General features: G+C 45.4%; 1 protein-coding gene and 1 long non-coding RNA gene across 4 annotated transcripts in view; one reads left to right on the forward strand and one right to left on the reverse strand.

Annotated features, from left to right (window-relative positions):
* Window positions 1–3,595, reverse strand: part of MYRIP (myosin VIIA and Rab interacting protein) — a 223,572-nt gene extending 219,977 nt beyond the window's left edge. Inside the window, exon 1 of the mRNA XM_059939381.1 lies at window positions 3,149–3,595. The gene's annotated coding sequence lies outside the window, so the exon portion shown is untranslated. The remainder of the gene's footprint in view (window positions 1–3,148) is intronic.
* A 120-nt stretch (window positions 3,596–3,715) lies between these two features.
* LOC132374906 (uncharacterized) overlaps window positions 3,716–15,804 on the forward strand; it is a 204,680-nt gene continuing 192,591 nt past the window's right edge. For all 3 annotated transcript variants that reach the window (XR_009505811.1, XR_009505812.1, XR_009505813.1), the window contains exons 1-2: window positions 3,716–4,624; window positions 12,140–12,274. This is a non-coding gene — a long non-coding RNA (uncharacterized LOC132374906). The remainder of the gene's footprint in view (window positions 4,625–12,139; window positions 12,275–15,804) is intronic.

Below are 15,804 nucleotides of genomic sequence, written 5' to 3' on the forward strand. Positions count from 1 at the left end.
CTGTGAAGAGAGCTACCTGCCTCAGGAAAGAGAATTCCTTCTCTCACACCTTTGGAAGGATTCTGGGGTAAAATGAGACCAAAACGATCATAACACACCTAAGCTAGCTTTTCGGTTAACCCCTTTAGAATCCCAAGGACATACCACAGCTCCATATCATTAAAGAGAAGGCAATAGTGTCTCAGCTCCATTCACCTCCAACATATACCTGCCTCTAACCCGCAAGCCACCCTCCTCAAAAGCTGGGATAGGGTTCTATCCATGGACTTAGTAGCAGGCACCAGAGGGGAGGCCTGCCTCCCAGACACTGGAAAAACCACAGTGTTTGGAAATCCCTTTTGGAGATACTGAGCTGTTGAATTTCATTCCTGGGACTCCTTCCCGAGGACTTGGGCATTTCAGTTACCCAGCCAATGTGGCGCCACCATGTGGCAACAGCACAAACAGCTCATAATTCGCTCAGCCTTAAAATTCTGTGATTCTCTACCAATTTTTAACTTTGAGGAATTCAAAATACTTCTATTTTTATATGTCAAATGAAGAATTCACCCATGTCTTTTCTTCATTCATATTTTATTATCACACTATTTCAGATTTGCATTATTCAAATACACTCTATGAATAGACCAGCCTCCAATGTCAGCACTGTTATACCTGGGGTTGGGCTTGTTACATCACGCAAGAACTGATGATCAGATTGTCGGCGGACAACCAGATCAGACTCCACCCAGATCTTAAGACCAAATTCTTCCTTCTAGCTTTCTGGACTGGCTTAGGTATAACTACCTTTGGTTTGCATATATAAAAAAGTGAAAAATATCAAGCAGTTCCATTTTAGCTTTGAAACTAAAATGATAAATAATAATAGTAACAAAAAATAAAACTCACCTGACAAAACTAAACAGCATGTTGGTTACCCTCAGGGGAGGGGGGGGTGATAGTGCCTGTAGTGGGTAATTGGGAGTCTGGGAATATTCAAGGTCTTAATCTGGGCACTTGTTACACAGGTGTGTTCAGTTTGTGAAAATCCATTGAGGGCACACTTCAGATCTGTGCAGTTTTCTGGGATGATGTTATAACTCAAAGGTCTGACCAGTCAGTCAACCCTCCTTAACTTGCCTTTGAGACAAACACAATAATAACCAGGAAGGCAAAAAGAGGGGCATGCCTAGTTCTTCTCTACAAGGTATTTCAGTCTGTGTATCAATTGCTCTAAGGGCCATGGCCACAGATGAGCTCTCCTTCTGTCTCTCTAGACAGGGAGGAAGGAGACAGCACACAATCGATACCACTGTTAGCTTAATTGCTGAAGGTGGTTAACAGTTTACTTTCTCAGATCCTGGAGCAGACGGTTCCCCCTTCTCCTCCACACACAAAACCTAGACCACAGAGAGAACCTGCCACAAAGAGATACACACCATCTCCACAGAGACAAGCCCCCCCCCCACAGACACACTGCCCCACCACCAGACACAACCCCCAACTCCACAGAGACAGCCCCCAGCCCCATAAAGACAGCTAGCTTTCAGCCCACAAAGACAAACCACAGATGTGGTGGCTGGGGTGGGGGTAATTAGGAGAGATGGGGCTGCCCATGGGCAGGCAAGGAACATCAACAGGAAGATGGAAAATAATATTTTCAAAGTCTTACCAAACTAAATTTGTTTGGAAAAGGGATTTTTAGACCTGAGAATACAGTCCCAAAGTTGCTGTGAAAATATATTTAAATCACCCCCATTTCCACCCACAGCTCAGGTCCCATCCTCTTGGACCATCGTCCTCTACTTTCACATCTATCACGTACCCTGAACCCCAACTGCCTTCGGAAGACTAAAAGCAGGGATTATTCCATTTTATAGATTTTAAAAGTTGAGACTCAAAGATGTTTGTCAGACATCACAAAACTATCTAAGTGGTCATCTCATCCCTGAGTTGGGGCGAGGGAGGCTGAGTTGGAGGGGCAGGGTGATAACGCCAAAAGAGGAGGGGTGACCCTCTCCCCAGCCCAAAACTCTGAGAACCGCCCACAGCCCCACAGGAGCTGCCTCGACAGATCTGGAGTAAATGAGTCTGGCGACATTCACACACATTCTGGGACTGGATTCCACCTTCCCCTGGGAAAGTGGGAAACCTCCAGGTCAAGGGGTCGGGAGTGGAGCGGGCAGAAATAAAGCCAGACTTAAGGCATTTTCTAAGATCAGATAGGAGCCAAGCCCAGAGCTTACTGCTTCTCTTAGGAAGTCCCTGGGCCCAAACTAGTGTGTGCAGTCCGAGTCTCTCGGATACTTACTTATCCTCGGGGACAGGGCTTATTTGGGAGAAGGAAACGGAACAGGACTGATCTAAGAGCAGGCACCTAGCAAACTCCCCTACCCTGCGGAGACATAAGTAAATTAAATGACGGGGAATGGAAGGGATGCTGCAAATGTTGCAGGTCCCCGGGTTGCCAGTGAGGAACCGCTCCGCTCTCCCCGAAGATACCCCGCGGCTACATCCCAACCTCTGAGGGGTACCTTAGAATCGGCTCCCGACCTCACCAAAAAGCAGCGGAGTTGGAGGGGAGGGAGTAGGAAGGAGGAGACCGGGATGAAGCTGAAGTGAGCACCTCACACCCCGCAACAGCCGCTCCGCCCCAGTCAGTCCTAGAACCCGGCCAGAAGCTATCGACTCCGGTTCTTAGTCCGCGCACCGGCCGTGACCTTGAACGAGTCCCTGATTAGTCCCATTTTACAGAAATTAAGAGTGGGAAAGAATCAAGTCCGTCGCGCTGGGCTGCCCCGGGCGCTTACCTGATGGTTTAAGGCGCCCCGCCGGCGCGCCAGGAGCGTAGTGGGTGCGTGGTGAACCGCAGCCCAAGATCTACGCGGCCAGTGGAATCGCAAACCGCGAAGGAAACGCAGAGCTGAGCTCGGACCCCGGCAGCGGAAGAAAGAGGCGGTTCCGATTCTGCGACGACCCCCTAGCAAGTTCGATGCCCCCCCAAGCCCCTCCGCAGAGGCGGACTGGCAGTGCCCCGGGGCCCTGGCTCAGGACGCGCACGGGGTGTACGGGGACGCGAGAGACACCTCCATACACCCACCCCCGAAGTTGCGGCAACGTAAGGGGGAGAGTGGCGCAAAGCTGCCGGAGGGGAGGGGACGGTACTCACACGGGGTGGCCGGGCTGGAGCAGGTCCGTGACCGGGGTCATCGATGGCGGCACGGGTCATCGATGGCGGCCGCTCTCAGGCCACCGCGCCTCGGGAAGCCTGGGGCACCTGCCGCAAAGCGCCGCGTGGATTAGGAAGCTGCAAGCAGCAAGGCAGGGGCACGGGGCGGTCGGCGCGCCAGATCTGAGCTGCAGCGCTGCGGGGGCTCGGCCGCCAGAACCGCAGCCGCAGCGGGAGCCCAGAGCGGGCGCGGGAGGCGGGAGCGCGACAGCGGCAGCGGCTGCGAGGGAGGCGCCCGCGCCGCAGGCAGCCAGGGCCAGCGTGGACGCAGCCCCTGCCGACACCTGCCGGCCCGGGCGACGACCAATCAGAGGCGCCCGGAGCGGGGGCGAGTGCAGGGCACCCGGTGGGAGAGGGACGCGCGCTCGCGCCCGTGCTGGGGCCGGGGGCGCCTGCCCGGCGGGCTTTTCAGGCCCTCCCCCCCGCGCGCAGGCGGCCGGCGCGGGAGGGGCGGGGCGCGGCGCGGCAGGGGGCGGGGCTGGGGCTGAGCGCGCCAGGGACCGAGACCCGCGCCCGGCGCTCGGCTCTACCTTGAGGCGCAGTGCGGTGTCGAGGCCCCGGCCCCGGGGTAGCCAGATGAGCCCTCAAGTCATTACCAGCTTTGAAGTAAGGGTTTTTCTTCCCTGCACCTGCGCCCCGGGCGCCCGGACCCTCCCTGACAGCCGAATGCCTGGTAACCCGAATCCGGGGCCGGCCTGGCTTCCGGAGTGTGGGCGCCCTCCCTCCTCAGCCTCACCGAAGCCGGCGTGTCTCCAAAGACAGCTATTCCTCACTTCATAGTGCCTGGGTATTTAAAGTCACCGTGGTGACCCATCCCCTGGTTTGGGTTCCTTTCGTTCTCTCCTGAATTTACTGCGCTAGCGACACTCCTTCGTTCAACACACATTGACTGGTTTCGCTCTTGGCTCAGAGAGCTGGATCTCCCAGGCTACTGCTCTCCCAAATGTCCCAAAGCCCCCGTCGCTGCCGCACCGCAGGACTAGTGAGCCCGCGCTGTCACAGGGACGCCCAAAGATTGCTGCCAGTGAGGACCGCATTCGGGCTCTTGCCTGGAGTTCCGGGTCCCGGAAGAAGGACTGGGAGTTGAAAGGTTCCCCTTCAGGCCAGGGCTTCATTGCGCGTTTGCATCCGTCAGGGCACAGGGCCCAGAATCTTTCTAAAACGGACTGCCTCAGCCCTAGCAACTCGGCTGTGGAAGCACATTATCAATTTTCGCTGCAGGACGGAAGTCGCGCCATCGGAATACAGCTACGTGGGTGATTCCTAAAACCCTGGGAACCCTCTCTCAGGACCATGGATTGAGGCTGTTCTCTCCGTGTAAATTTGCGCAGTAGAAATGGACGGCTCATTTGCTGATCTGTCGGCAGCAGCCAAAAAAGAAAAAACAAAAAAACATTTAAGAAGGTAACTTGGAAGGTAAAGGAGTTGATTTCTCTAAAGATCTGGTTTCCTCTCAAGGCGATTTTATTATCCACAAATTGGCTAAAGTGGAAGAAAGTTTGTGTTTTGTTTCTATTTTATTTACGTTCAATTTTAACTTTATTTGTCTGTGCTTGATTAACATTGGCAGTGGTACGAAAATTTAAAAGCGCAAATGAATACACGGTTAGCAAGTCTCCCTGCCACCCTTGTCTCCCAGCCTCTCAATTTCTCTTCTGGAGGCAACCATTGCTTTTCACCTTATTGCGTACCCTCCTAGAGAGAATCTACAACCAAATGTATTTCTCTAATGTTCTTATTTTTACCTTTTGTTATACAAAATGGTAGGTCTAACTTCAGGCACAGATGGATTCAGGGGCTCTCTAGTGACATCAGAAGTATCAATAGAACTGGAATCTCAGCCCCCACCTTGTCTTTCTTCCTCCCTCCCCCTTCCCTCCTCTCCTCTCTGCTTTCCTCTGTGGGCTTCATTGTTAAGCTGACTTACTCCATGGTGGCCCCTCCAGCTTCAGGCTTGTCTTCTCAGTGGTTAGGATCCAAGAATGAGGCAGTCTTTTCTTTCCCAGAATGCACATTAAATTGCCCAAGAAGACTCATTTGCCCTCTTTCAGTCATCCTTTACCCCGTGAGCAGTCTGAGACCTGGGTATTCTGATTGTTTGCAAGGTCAGTGAGATGGACACAGTGGTGGAAGTAAGTTCGCCCAAATGTTTGCAGTCAGTTCATGACTGGTCATTGCTAAGCCACGTGTAAATGCTCGTGTTCATTCATGTCCAGACACTGTGAAGACCTTTGCTTTTGCAGCTGGATCCCAGGCCATCGGGGTGAAGTTTGGCATGTAGAATGTGAAAGGATTACTCTCCACATGTGGCCTGCCAGTGGCTGCATCATGACAAAAATGGGGACAGGGTTCAAAGGTTATTTGACATCATACAGGTGTTTGCAAAACTGACCTAATATATAAATTTACCTCTTTACAGACTCAGAATTAAGGTCCTAACATCTTCCCTAAGTTATAAACATTTTAAAAGAAAGACAAATAAATACAGAATAGTTCAATGATTTGGGCAAGGTCACAAATAAAACAGGAAGAAAGTACAGATGGAAATCCAGAGACATTATGAGTGAGAAAGAGCCCCAGCTCCCTATTTGTCATCCTTTAGGTCAGAAACAGGCTTTAGTTCTTCACCGGAGCTATTATTCATTTTTTTTAACATTCCCCATGAAAGGTTTGGCATTTGAAGATGATTTGGGTAACAATGAGCTGACAACAAGATGACCTAAAATGCTCCCTCCATGATTACTCCATCCTGAGCTGTCATCCAGCAAAATTTTACTGAGTTCCAGCAATATCTACCCCTTCTTTGGCCCCTCATGACTCACAGGCTGTGCTTGCTTTTCCATTTTCTGCGTGATCTTGACCACTGTAAGAGTTTTAATGGATCCTTCCTTTATCAAGAAGAGCTCATTGACTTTTGTGCACCAAGGAAATGTATTGTGTCTTCTTTTATTTTATTTAAATTATTTATTTAGGCTGTGCTGGGTCTTAGTTGCGGCATGCGGGATCTTTAGTTGAGGCATTCGAACTCTTAGTTGCAGCATGCATGCAGGATCTAGTTCCCTGACCAGGGATCAGACCCGGGCCCCATGCATTGGGAACACAGACTCTTACCAACTGGACCACCAGGGAAGTCCTTTGTGTTTTCTTTTAAAATGTGACTCAGACAGTTCGTTTCTTAGCCATAAGACTGATGAATTTATACTGGCAGGAAAAGGACATGTCTCAGGAGGATTCTGGGTAGAATTAAAAGAGCATTAATCACAAGACGGGTGCCAGTCTGACCTTACCATTTCCTATCTGTGTGACCTTGGGCAAATTACTTAACTTTGTTGAATCCCAGATTCCCTACATGTAAAGTATGGTGTAATCCTCCTCATTGCCCTTAATTGTTATTAATTGATACAAGATTGTTATTAATTGATACAATGCATGTGAAATTGCTTTGCACATAATGAGATTTAATATATGTTAGTTATCTAAAAATTACAATTTTTAACCTGGAAAAAATGGACTTATAAGGGAAATTTCTATGCCATTTTGTGGCATTCTCTGGCATAGAAGTGGTGAGACCTTCACCCACTACTTCCCTATCAGCTGAAACATGATATCTGATTTTAAGAAAAAGGTATCTCTCCCTCTTCCGTGCCACTTAGCACTTCTTATGTAATATTTGGGTACATCTCCAGTCTTCCCAGCTAGACTGGAAATGTGTTGAAATTGGGACCACATCACATCTTTGTTTCCTATGGGCACCTGGAACATTATCTTGATAAATTGTAGACATCCAATAATTATGTGTTAAATGAAAAGTAAATGGGTAAAAGGAAAAATTGAAAAATTGGACCTCATCAAAATTTTAAAAAACATTTGTTCTGTGAAAGACCCTATTAAGAGGATGAAAGGGGCTTCCCTGGTGGCACAGTGATTGAAAATCTGCCTGCCAATGCAGGGGACACGGGTTCGAGCCCTGGTCTGGGAAGATCCCACATGCTGCGGAGCGACTAGGCCCGTGAGCCACAACTACTGAGCCTGCGCGTCTGGAGCCTGTGCTCCTCAACAAGAGAGGCCCGTGCACCGCGATGAAGAGTGGCCCCCGCTCACCGCAACTAGAGAAAGCCCTCGCACAGAAACAAAGACCCAACACACCCAAAAATAAATAAATTAATTAATTAAATAATTTAAAAAGAATTACTATATTCTTTAAAAAAAAAAAAAGGATGGAAAGACAAATGATATATTGGGGAATATATTTTCAAATAACATCCAACAAAGGACTTGTATCTAGAATATATAAAGAACTCTCAACATTCAACAGTATAAACCCCCAAACAATCCAATTAGAAAATGAACAAAAGATGTCAAGAGATATTTCACCAAAGAGTATATACAGCTGGCAAATAAGCACAGGAAAAGAAGCTCAACATTATTAGCCATTAGGAAAATGTAAATTAGAACTATAATGAGATATCACTACATACCTATCAGAACGGGTAAGATAAAAAACACCAAATGCTGGGGAAAAGACAGAGAAACAGTATCACTTATGCATTGCTGGTGGGAATGTAAGATGGTGCAACCACCCTGGAAAATAGTTTGGCTGGTTTTTCTTTAAACTAAAATCAGACCTACCATACAACCCAGCAATTCCACTTTGGGCATTTATCCTAGAGAAATGAAAACTTACATTCACACAAAAACTTGTACAAACCAAGCCACACACAGCCCCACCATGAGACAGCAAAAGGGGAGAGGACCACGACGCACATCTAGTTTGCTTGTTGAATGAGGACAAGATGGACCTCACTGGATTAAGTAAACACTCATGTCTTTGGACAACTCAAGACGGGGGAAAACTTCAAAATGGAAATCCTGGATTTTCTGCTCTTCAGCAGTGATGAATTAGAAAAATAAAAGACATGTGACCAAATGTGTATCTCAAATTATGAAACAGATCATACTGGACTAAATAGAAATAGAAATGCAGAGAAAAGAATTTATTGTTTCTAATACGCACAGTATTTTTCTATTTTTTAGAACTATTTCCATTTTTTTAAACAATTAATATTTTATTATACAGCTATTTGTTTCCTACAAAATAACGGCTTTTAAAAAGCTTTGCTGCTTTCTGCAATAAAGTGGATTCTATCTTGGGAGGACAATGTAGATGTAATAATAGAAAATTTGTCATTCCACTGACTAGGGCATCTAATAAGGGATCCTGATGCTGCTGAGAGATGATGATAATAACGGTATTATTTTATAGGCATATGGGTGACTACTGACTTACGGAGTCTTGATTTGTGACTCTCACCTGTTAGGATTTTTCTTACTATAAATCAGGTCCCTACAGTAAAACCCAGGCTTGGTAATAACCTCTATAGCCAAATCAGATACACTGCTTCTCTGAATCCCAAACCAGTTCAAATCCTTGGCAGCCAACTCAGACTGCAGCTGTGCTAAGGATTAATAAAATTAGCAGTAATACCCAGAAATTTAGGGCCCTGTGTGTGAGTGTGCATCTCCTTCACAACAATCCTCAAACCCTGGGGGTTGGTTTAATTGTCTTGATCTTATTCACTGAGGCTTAGCAGTAACATTGCTATTTACATGGCAAAGTCAGGCATCACCAAAGAAAAGGAAATAGATGAGGCTGCCCTTTTTCCCTCTGCCTGATCCTCCCTACCCTGCTCTGCATTTTCGTTATTCCATAGCATTTGTCACCCTTTAACACACTGTTAACTTTCTTATTCTGTTTCCTATTTATTGTTTGTCTTTCCCCACTGGAACATAAGCTATGGGAGGGCAGAGTTCTTTGTTTTGTTCACAGATATCTCCAAGTGCCTTGGACAGAGCCTAGCACAAAGGAAGTGCTGGATGAATATGTATTGAATGAATGAAGATGCCAGAGAAAATTTACACCACCATTTACAATTCAAAGATGTTCAGAGGCTTTCGTGTGTGCTGAATATTCATACTGATATTTTTTAATCAGGTGACCTGAATTTTCATGTATTTTCAAGTTCCTTCAAGAAGTGAAGAATCTCTGTGCTATTTGCAATGATATTACCAGTTCATTGAGGATATTTCTCCGCTCAGCAATCCCCCCCTCCACCAGCACCACCACCTTTAAGAAAGAGCCAAGAGGCTTCTGGCTCCAGGAGACAGAAAAGTGGATTTTACACGGAACATAAAAATCTAAGGGTGAGGGAAAGGAGGATATAATGTAGGGGAAGTTTCTACTCTGCAGGAAGAGAGGGAAAAAAGAAGAAGGAGCACTCTCTCTTCCAGGAGAGGAAGAGAATAATTTGGAAGGAATGTGAGTACCCTGGAAAGACACTACTTGGTTCTCCCAAGGATCCAGGACTAAATCTTTTCTTGGTCCTTTCAGAAATGTGGAAGGGTGGTGAGAAAATGGAAACGAAAGAGCATTTGAAGTGGACCCTGAATGCAGAAAGGGCTAGTAGAGTTGAGCCCCTAAGAGACTGAATACACAAATGGACAACAGCCAGACCATATACGGCAGCAGGACTCTGACCCAAGACCTCTCCAGCAACCAGCCCAGGAAGACAGACCACAACTTCTGCAGCAATCAGCGCTCAGTGGACTTGGCCAGTGGCTACCAGCTTCCTTATTTTTTTTGTCCCTGTTTCCAATTAAGACTAAGTAGAGAATGCCAAATATGCTCCCAAACCAATCACATAGGCTGCTCTGCTCCTAGTTAACCCACCTCCAGCTTCCCCCTGCCGACGGCCTCCAATCAGAGCACGAGTGAAGGCTTCCCTTTTTTTCATTATAAAGCTTTCCTAGTCCCCTGCTTGCCTTTGAGTTTCTGCCAAACACAAACTCTAAATAAAAAGCTTCTGTTTGTTTTCATTTGGTGGTCTTCATTTATTTCCATAGTTTTCCTAAAGGTCCCACCAAGACATTCCGCATTGCTCACGACTGCAGACCCCAGCCTTCAACCGGGCTCAATACCCACAGGAGCCACATGTGGCTTGTCAAGTTCTCACCAACACTGCAAGTCAGCCCTGGGTCTGGACTCCACCCTCTCTGTGTTGAATTCCTCAGCTATTTGTTCTCAGTTTTGTTATTGGTCCCCATTTGTTTGGCATCCTTGGGGGAATCAGGTCATTCTTTTCCAATCCACTTTGCTCTCTGTTTTGCGTTGTGTCGTCTAAAAGTGTTTGTCATATGAAGGAGAATCACAGGGGAGAACACAGGCATAAGGACCTATAAGCTTAAACTTGTGGTCCTCACTAAACCAGAGTCCAATTAAACAAATTTTGCCAAGTTACCAATAAAATTAGGTGCGGTTCTCTTTCTATACATTGTTTGTTCTGAGAGCTTGGCTTTTATCCCAAGAGGATGTTTTCTTTGGTTTTCCACCTGCCTGGAGGTGCCAGTTGTCAGACCTGCGATCAGAGGCAGCCAACCATCAGGCTGGGAGTCCAAGATACAAAGTGCATATGCATCACTTTGGATTCACTGTTGCCTGCTCTCGAGGGATCATCTAAGTCTCAGTCCTCTCCCCCTCCTCCAAGAGAAGCTCCTCCTTTCTACCTGAACTCTTGTTACAATCCTAATTCTTGTACCTATTGCTCTAAATAGCGTAACTTCATCAGTGATGATTTGGATCTTCAGTAGCCACTCTGGGAACATTTGGCTTGAACAAAATTGTTCATTTGAGAAGCATCTTAGAAAATAAAGGGACTAAGATTTCTCAGTTTTAATGGGCAGCATTTTTTCATGCAGAGGCCTCCAAATGAAATTCTGATCGAATAATTGCCTCACTGAAAGATTCTTTGACCAAAGTTAAATAGCAACCTGACAAACTTAAGCAACAACAAACTAGACTGGTTTCCTGAATAAATTCTCCCTCTTTGTCCTTCAGTTGCCTCCCTATATCCAGCTCTCCCACTTTCCCCCTTTTTTTAAAAATAAATTTATTTATTTATTTTTGGCTGCGTTGGGTCTTCGTTGCTGCGCACGGGCTTTCAGGGGCTATTCTTCCTTGTGGTGCGCGTGCTTTTCATTGCGGATTGCAGTGTCTTCTCTTGTTGTGGAGTACAGGCTCTAGGCACGTGGGCTTCAGTAGTTGTGTCTCATGGGCTCTAGAGTGCAGGCTCAGTAGTTGTGGCACACAATCTTAGTTGCTCCGCAGCATGTGCGATCTTCCCGGACCAGGGATCGAACCCATGTACCCTGCATTGGCAGGTGGATTCTTAACCACTGCGCCACGAGGGAAGTCCCCCACTTCCCCCTTATCCTTCTGATCTCTCTCCTTCTACACTTCTGTCAACTCCTCCCTCTTCGTTCCCTTGTCCAGATCTCCTACCTTTTCCTACTAACTCTCCTAAAACCCCATATACCGATTGTTTCTAAAAATCCATCCCTCCCATGAGTCAGGTACGTCTTGGGCCTGAGCTGAATTAACAGTTATAATTCAGAATTTCTCTAACCCAGACAAGGCCAGCTACTATTTGGAGAATTTAGACTTCCTTTGGATATGTATGTCTCAGGGTTACTTGAATTACGTTAACTTGTACACACGTTGGTTAAAATCTCAGATGCTCAATCCTGGATGGCAAAAACTGATTGAACTAACACAGAAAGGGATCTACAGAGTCCCTCTTTTTACAATAAACCCAATGGTCAAAAGAGGCCTCCCAATTAGGGCAAAAAGCCATACCCAAAAGATTCTCAGTAAAATTTGCTTAGATAATTCAATCATGCACGCAGAGAAAAGAGGAAACTATAGGTGATTACAGCCATACAATCCACTCCCTCAGGGATACATCAGTTATCCCTCTATGATCTGGTAACTGGAAGACCCATGCTTTTAGGAGTTTCACCTCTGATATTCTACCCTGCTGCATGCAGCGATGGCAAAAAATTGCAAGGGACTCATGTACTCAAACTTATCATCAACAGGTTAAAGCTGCCTTCCCGCAACATCTTCCTACACAGCCTCAGCCTCCTCATGATCTGAAACCAGGAGATTTCATGTGTTGGAAGGGACATTGGAGAAAAACTACTCTTGAACTTCATTGGAAGGGACTTCATCAGGTACTGTAACAACAAATACAGCAGTGAAACTCCAGGGAGTCAGTCCTTGGGTCCATGTTTCACGACTGAAGAAACAATTCAGAATTCCACACAGCTGGTAGGCTGTTCCAGTAAAGGACCTCAAATTTAGGATTCTCAGAATTCCTCTACTCATAGCCAACCTTTGGAAGTAAACAGTTGTCCTGGGACCTTTGGAATATGCAGATGACAGGATAGTAGACAGCTTCTGCCCAAGACATGGGACTAAAACCCCTGACTTATTCCCATTTTGTTATTCATCTACTTGCTTATAACCATTCTTCTTCTCATTTTCTATAAACCTCTGGTTACTGTCCATCCGTCCTCACCCCTTTTCTCTTCTCTTTCCTCTTTATTACAATTGTTAGATTAAAGCACACTTTCTAACATCCACACAGTAGCCACTAATCTGAACCTTACTGATCCAGGAATACTTCATCCATCACCATGATCATCACGATAAAAAACTCTGGACAATTCCAGTCTTATCAAGCAAGATCACAGGGAATTACGGCCAATGGCATTTGCATCTACACAGACAAATGAACTTAAATAAGTCAACATGCAAATTTGGTAGTGTCCTCTCTCCCAGAAAAAGAACCAATTATTACAACTGGTTCTACATTTGCATTCAACAACCTTTATGGGATGATGAGCCAATTACTTGCCACCTGGAAGAGATTAATAAGAGATCCAAATATGTAACTTGGCTACTGAAGGCCTTTCTTCTGACCTCCCGCTGTCAACAACTCTTTTTCTCCTGGATTTCCATGTGCCCCCTACTGGATACTATTTCCCTTGCAACCAGGATGCCTGGTCTTGTTTTCCTCAGGCTAATACCTCAAGCACTTTAGTAATAGTATTCCAAGACTTGTCTGTATAGGAAGACCCTAATTCTATATATCACCAACTTAGAAAATTCCAACGCAGATGCAAGTTCCCAAATGAGCCTACCCTTGATGATTCAAGCACTCCAACTGGGGAAATTACTAATTGTTTATGTGAACAATCAGAGCAGTGTTCCCAGTGGTGTGAATCATTCAAGTAGAAAGTACTCTAAGAAGCTTATTAACTTTGGCAGAAGTTATTAGCACTACCATCTCCATCCTAGATGAAATACAGACCAATCTTAACTCATCGGCACAAGTAGTGATGAACAATTGCATTGCTCTAGATTTCTCGTTGGCTAGTCAGGGAGGTGTCTGTGCCATTGCTAACACTTCTTGCTCTACTTAGATTAATGAAACAGGCAAAGTCGAACAGGCAATACATTGCCTTCTGGAGAAAACTACTTGGCTTTTTAAAGTTGTTCCTCATAGCCCATGGAATTTGTTCACTTGGCCTAAGTTGAGCAATTGGGTTCCTGGTTCTAAAGCATCTTATCTTATAGGGACTGTTAATTATTCTTGTTTTTGTCAGAGATCATGATACTGGCCCCTTGGATTTTGTCCAGAATCATAAATCCCCCTGCACAGCTGCTCTCTTGCCAGCTAATCACCATGATGCTACAACAACAAAAAGCTCAAGATGATCTTGCAATACAGTTGACCATGAAGACAACTGAACAATTGCCAAACAGTGATGATCTGGATCTGTAGCCTTTCCTGAATTGGTCTGAATATCATGCAAGTGAAAGGATGACCGAAAGGGGGACTGAGAGACTGAATATACAAATGGACAATGGCCAGCACAATATATAGGGCAGTAGAATATTGACTCAGAACCTCTGCAGCAGCCAGTTCAGGGAGTGAAAACACAACCTCTACAGCAATTGGCCTAGAACAATGAGCACTTTGTTAATAATTGCCAACTTTTCGCCCCAGCTTCCAACTGAGGACCAACCAAAGAAAGCCAAACATGCTTTCCAAACCAGCCTCGTAAGATGCCCCACTTCTAGTTAGCCTGCAGCCAGATTTCCTATGCCAACAAAACCTTCAGTCAGCACATACCTAAAGCCTTCCTTTTTCCTTTTAGTATAAAGCTTTTCTACACTCCTGCCTGCCTTGACTCTACCAAACACTAGTAATGGTGGCTTCTCATTTGCATGGTCTCCATTTATTTCCACAACCCATCTGGAATTCTAGAAGGAGACAGACTCACTTGGATCCCATCTGGCAACACAGAGCAGCTGCTGCCAAATAGGAATGGAATTGTGGCAGATTTAAAGTGAGAAAGAACAGGAGATGGCACTGTGATACTCCCTTGGCTCCTATCCAGCAAGGAAGGAATTCGTAAATCTCTATATACTCCCTGTGAAAGAACGTGGAAGGTACTAGGAGTTGAGAACCAGCAAGCTTGTAGGGGCCACTGTTGTGGGGGGACTGGGCAATACTGCTGCAGGGGATGTGAGGTGGTTTGCCATGGGAACTGATGCAGAATTTGTCTGAAATTCAGAGGCTCTGTGACGACATTAAGAGCCAAAGGGGGGGTCAGGTCATCAATGGAAAGACCCCCAAATCCTCACCATGCCAAGAACACTGTATTAGTTGCTGTGTAACAAACCAATTCAAAACTTAGCAACTTAAAACAGTAAGCATTTATTTAGCTTATCATTCTATGGGTTGGCTGGGTGGTTCCTTGAATTGGGCTGGCTTGACTTTTATTGCTAGACCGATTCAAGAAGTAGGTTGACTGATGGCTGAATCATCTAGGATGGGCTCACTCACTGAGGTCATCTAACAATTCCTTTTAGTGATTTTCTGTGCTTTTCCTTCACTACTTTTGTTCTCTCTCCACCATTCTGAAAATAAGCCATAGTTGCAATTTCAAGGCATTTACAAAAACATTTTTGAATATTTATCAGTTAATCAGCAAGCACAGTGATGCTCCTAGTAATAATTTACCTGGCAGTCTCCTTCTAACATGAATTTTCAACTTCTTTCCATGTATGACCTTAAAACTCAAACACACTACAGACTCTACAGTATTTTTTAAGATGAGCATGTGCAGGAGATAGGGGCTGTCCACACTGACGTTTCAGTTATTTGAAGCTCTCTTATTTCTTTGCCATATGAAAAATGAGAATGTAGCATTATTCCCATGTGATGGCCATCACATCTTTTGACTTAAATCACTGATGATGAGCTCTTCCATATGCTTATCTGGGAACTGTGTATATCATACAGGAAGTCCTGCAATTCAGTGAACCAAGCTCAATTAATATTACTAGAAGGAAACCCTGTTTCACTAACAAAGAGCCTCCCAGGGTTTACTGTACAAGGAGAGACAATTCCTAGAGGACTGGGTGACGTTTTAGGCATCATTCCTATTCCATCACCAAAATTTATTTCCCATAGGTGCTCATGGCTGCATCTATCTTGTTGACCTCAGTAGATTGCTACCCTTCCTCCAATAAACATATCCAAACAGGGATACAAATCCTTTCCTTGTGTCTCCAGAGGACACTTGAGATAAGATTTTTTAAAAAATCATTGACGATCAGGGGGAAATGGAAATAATATAGAGAGTACCATTATTTGAGACCAGTGTTTCCCAAATTTTGTTCCACAGAA

This window comes from Balaenoptera ricei, chromosome 11 (assembly GCF_028023285.1).
Source record: "Balaenoptera ricei isolate mBalRic1 chromosome 11, mBalRic1.hap2, whole genome shotgun sequence".
Lineage (NCBI taxonomy): Eukaryota > Metazoa > Chordata > Mammalia > Artiodactyla > Balaenopteridae > Balaenoptera > Balaenoptera ricei.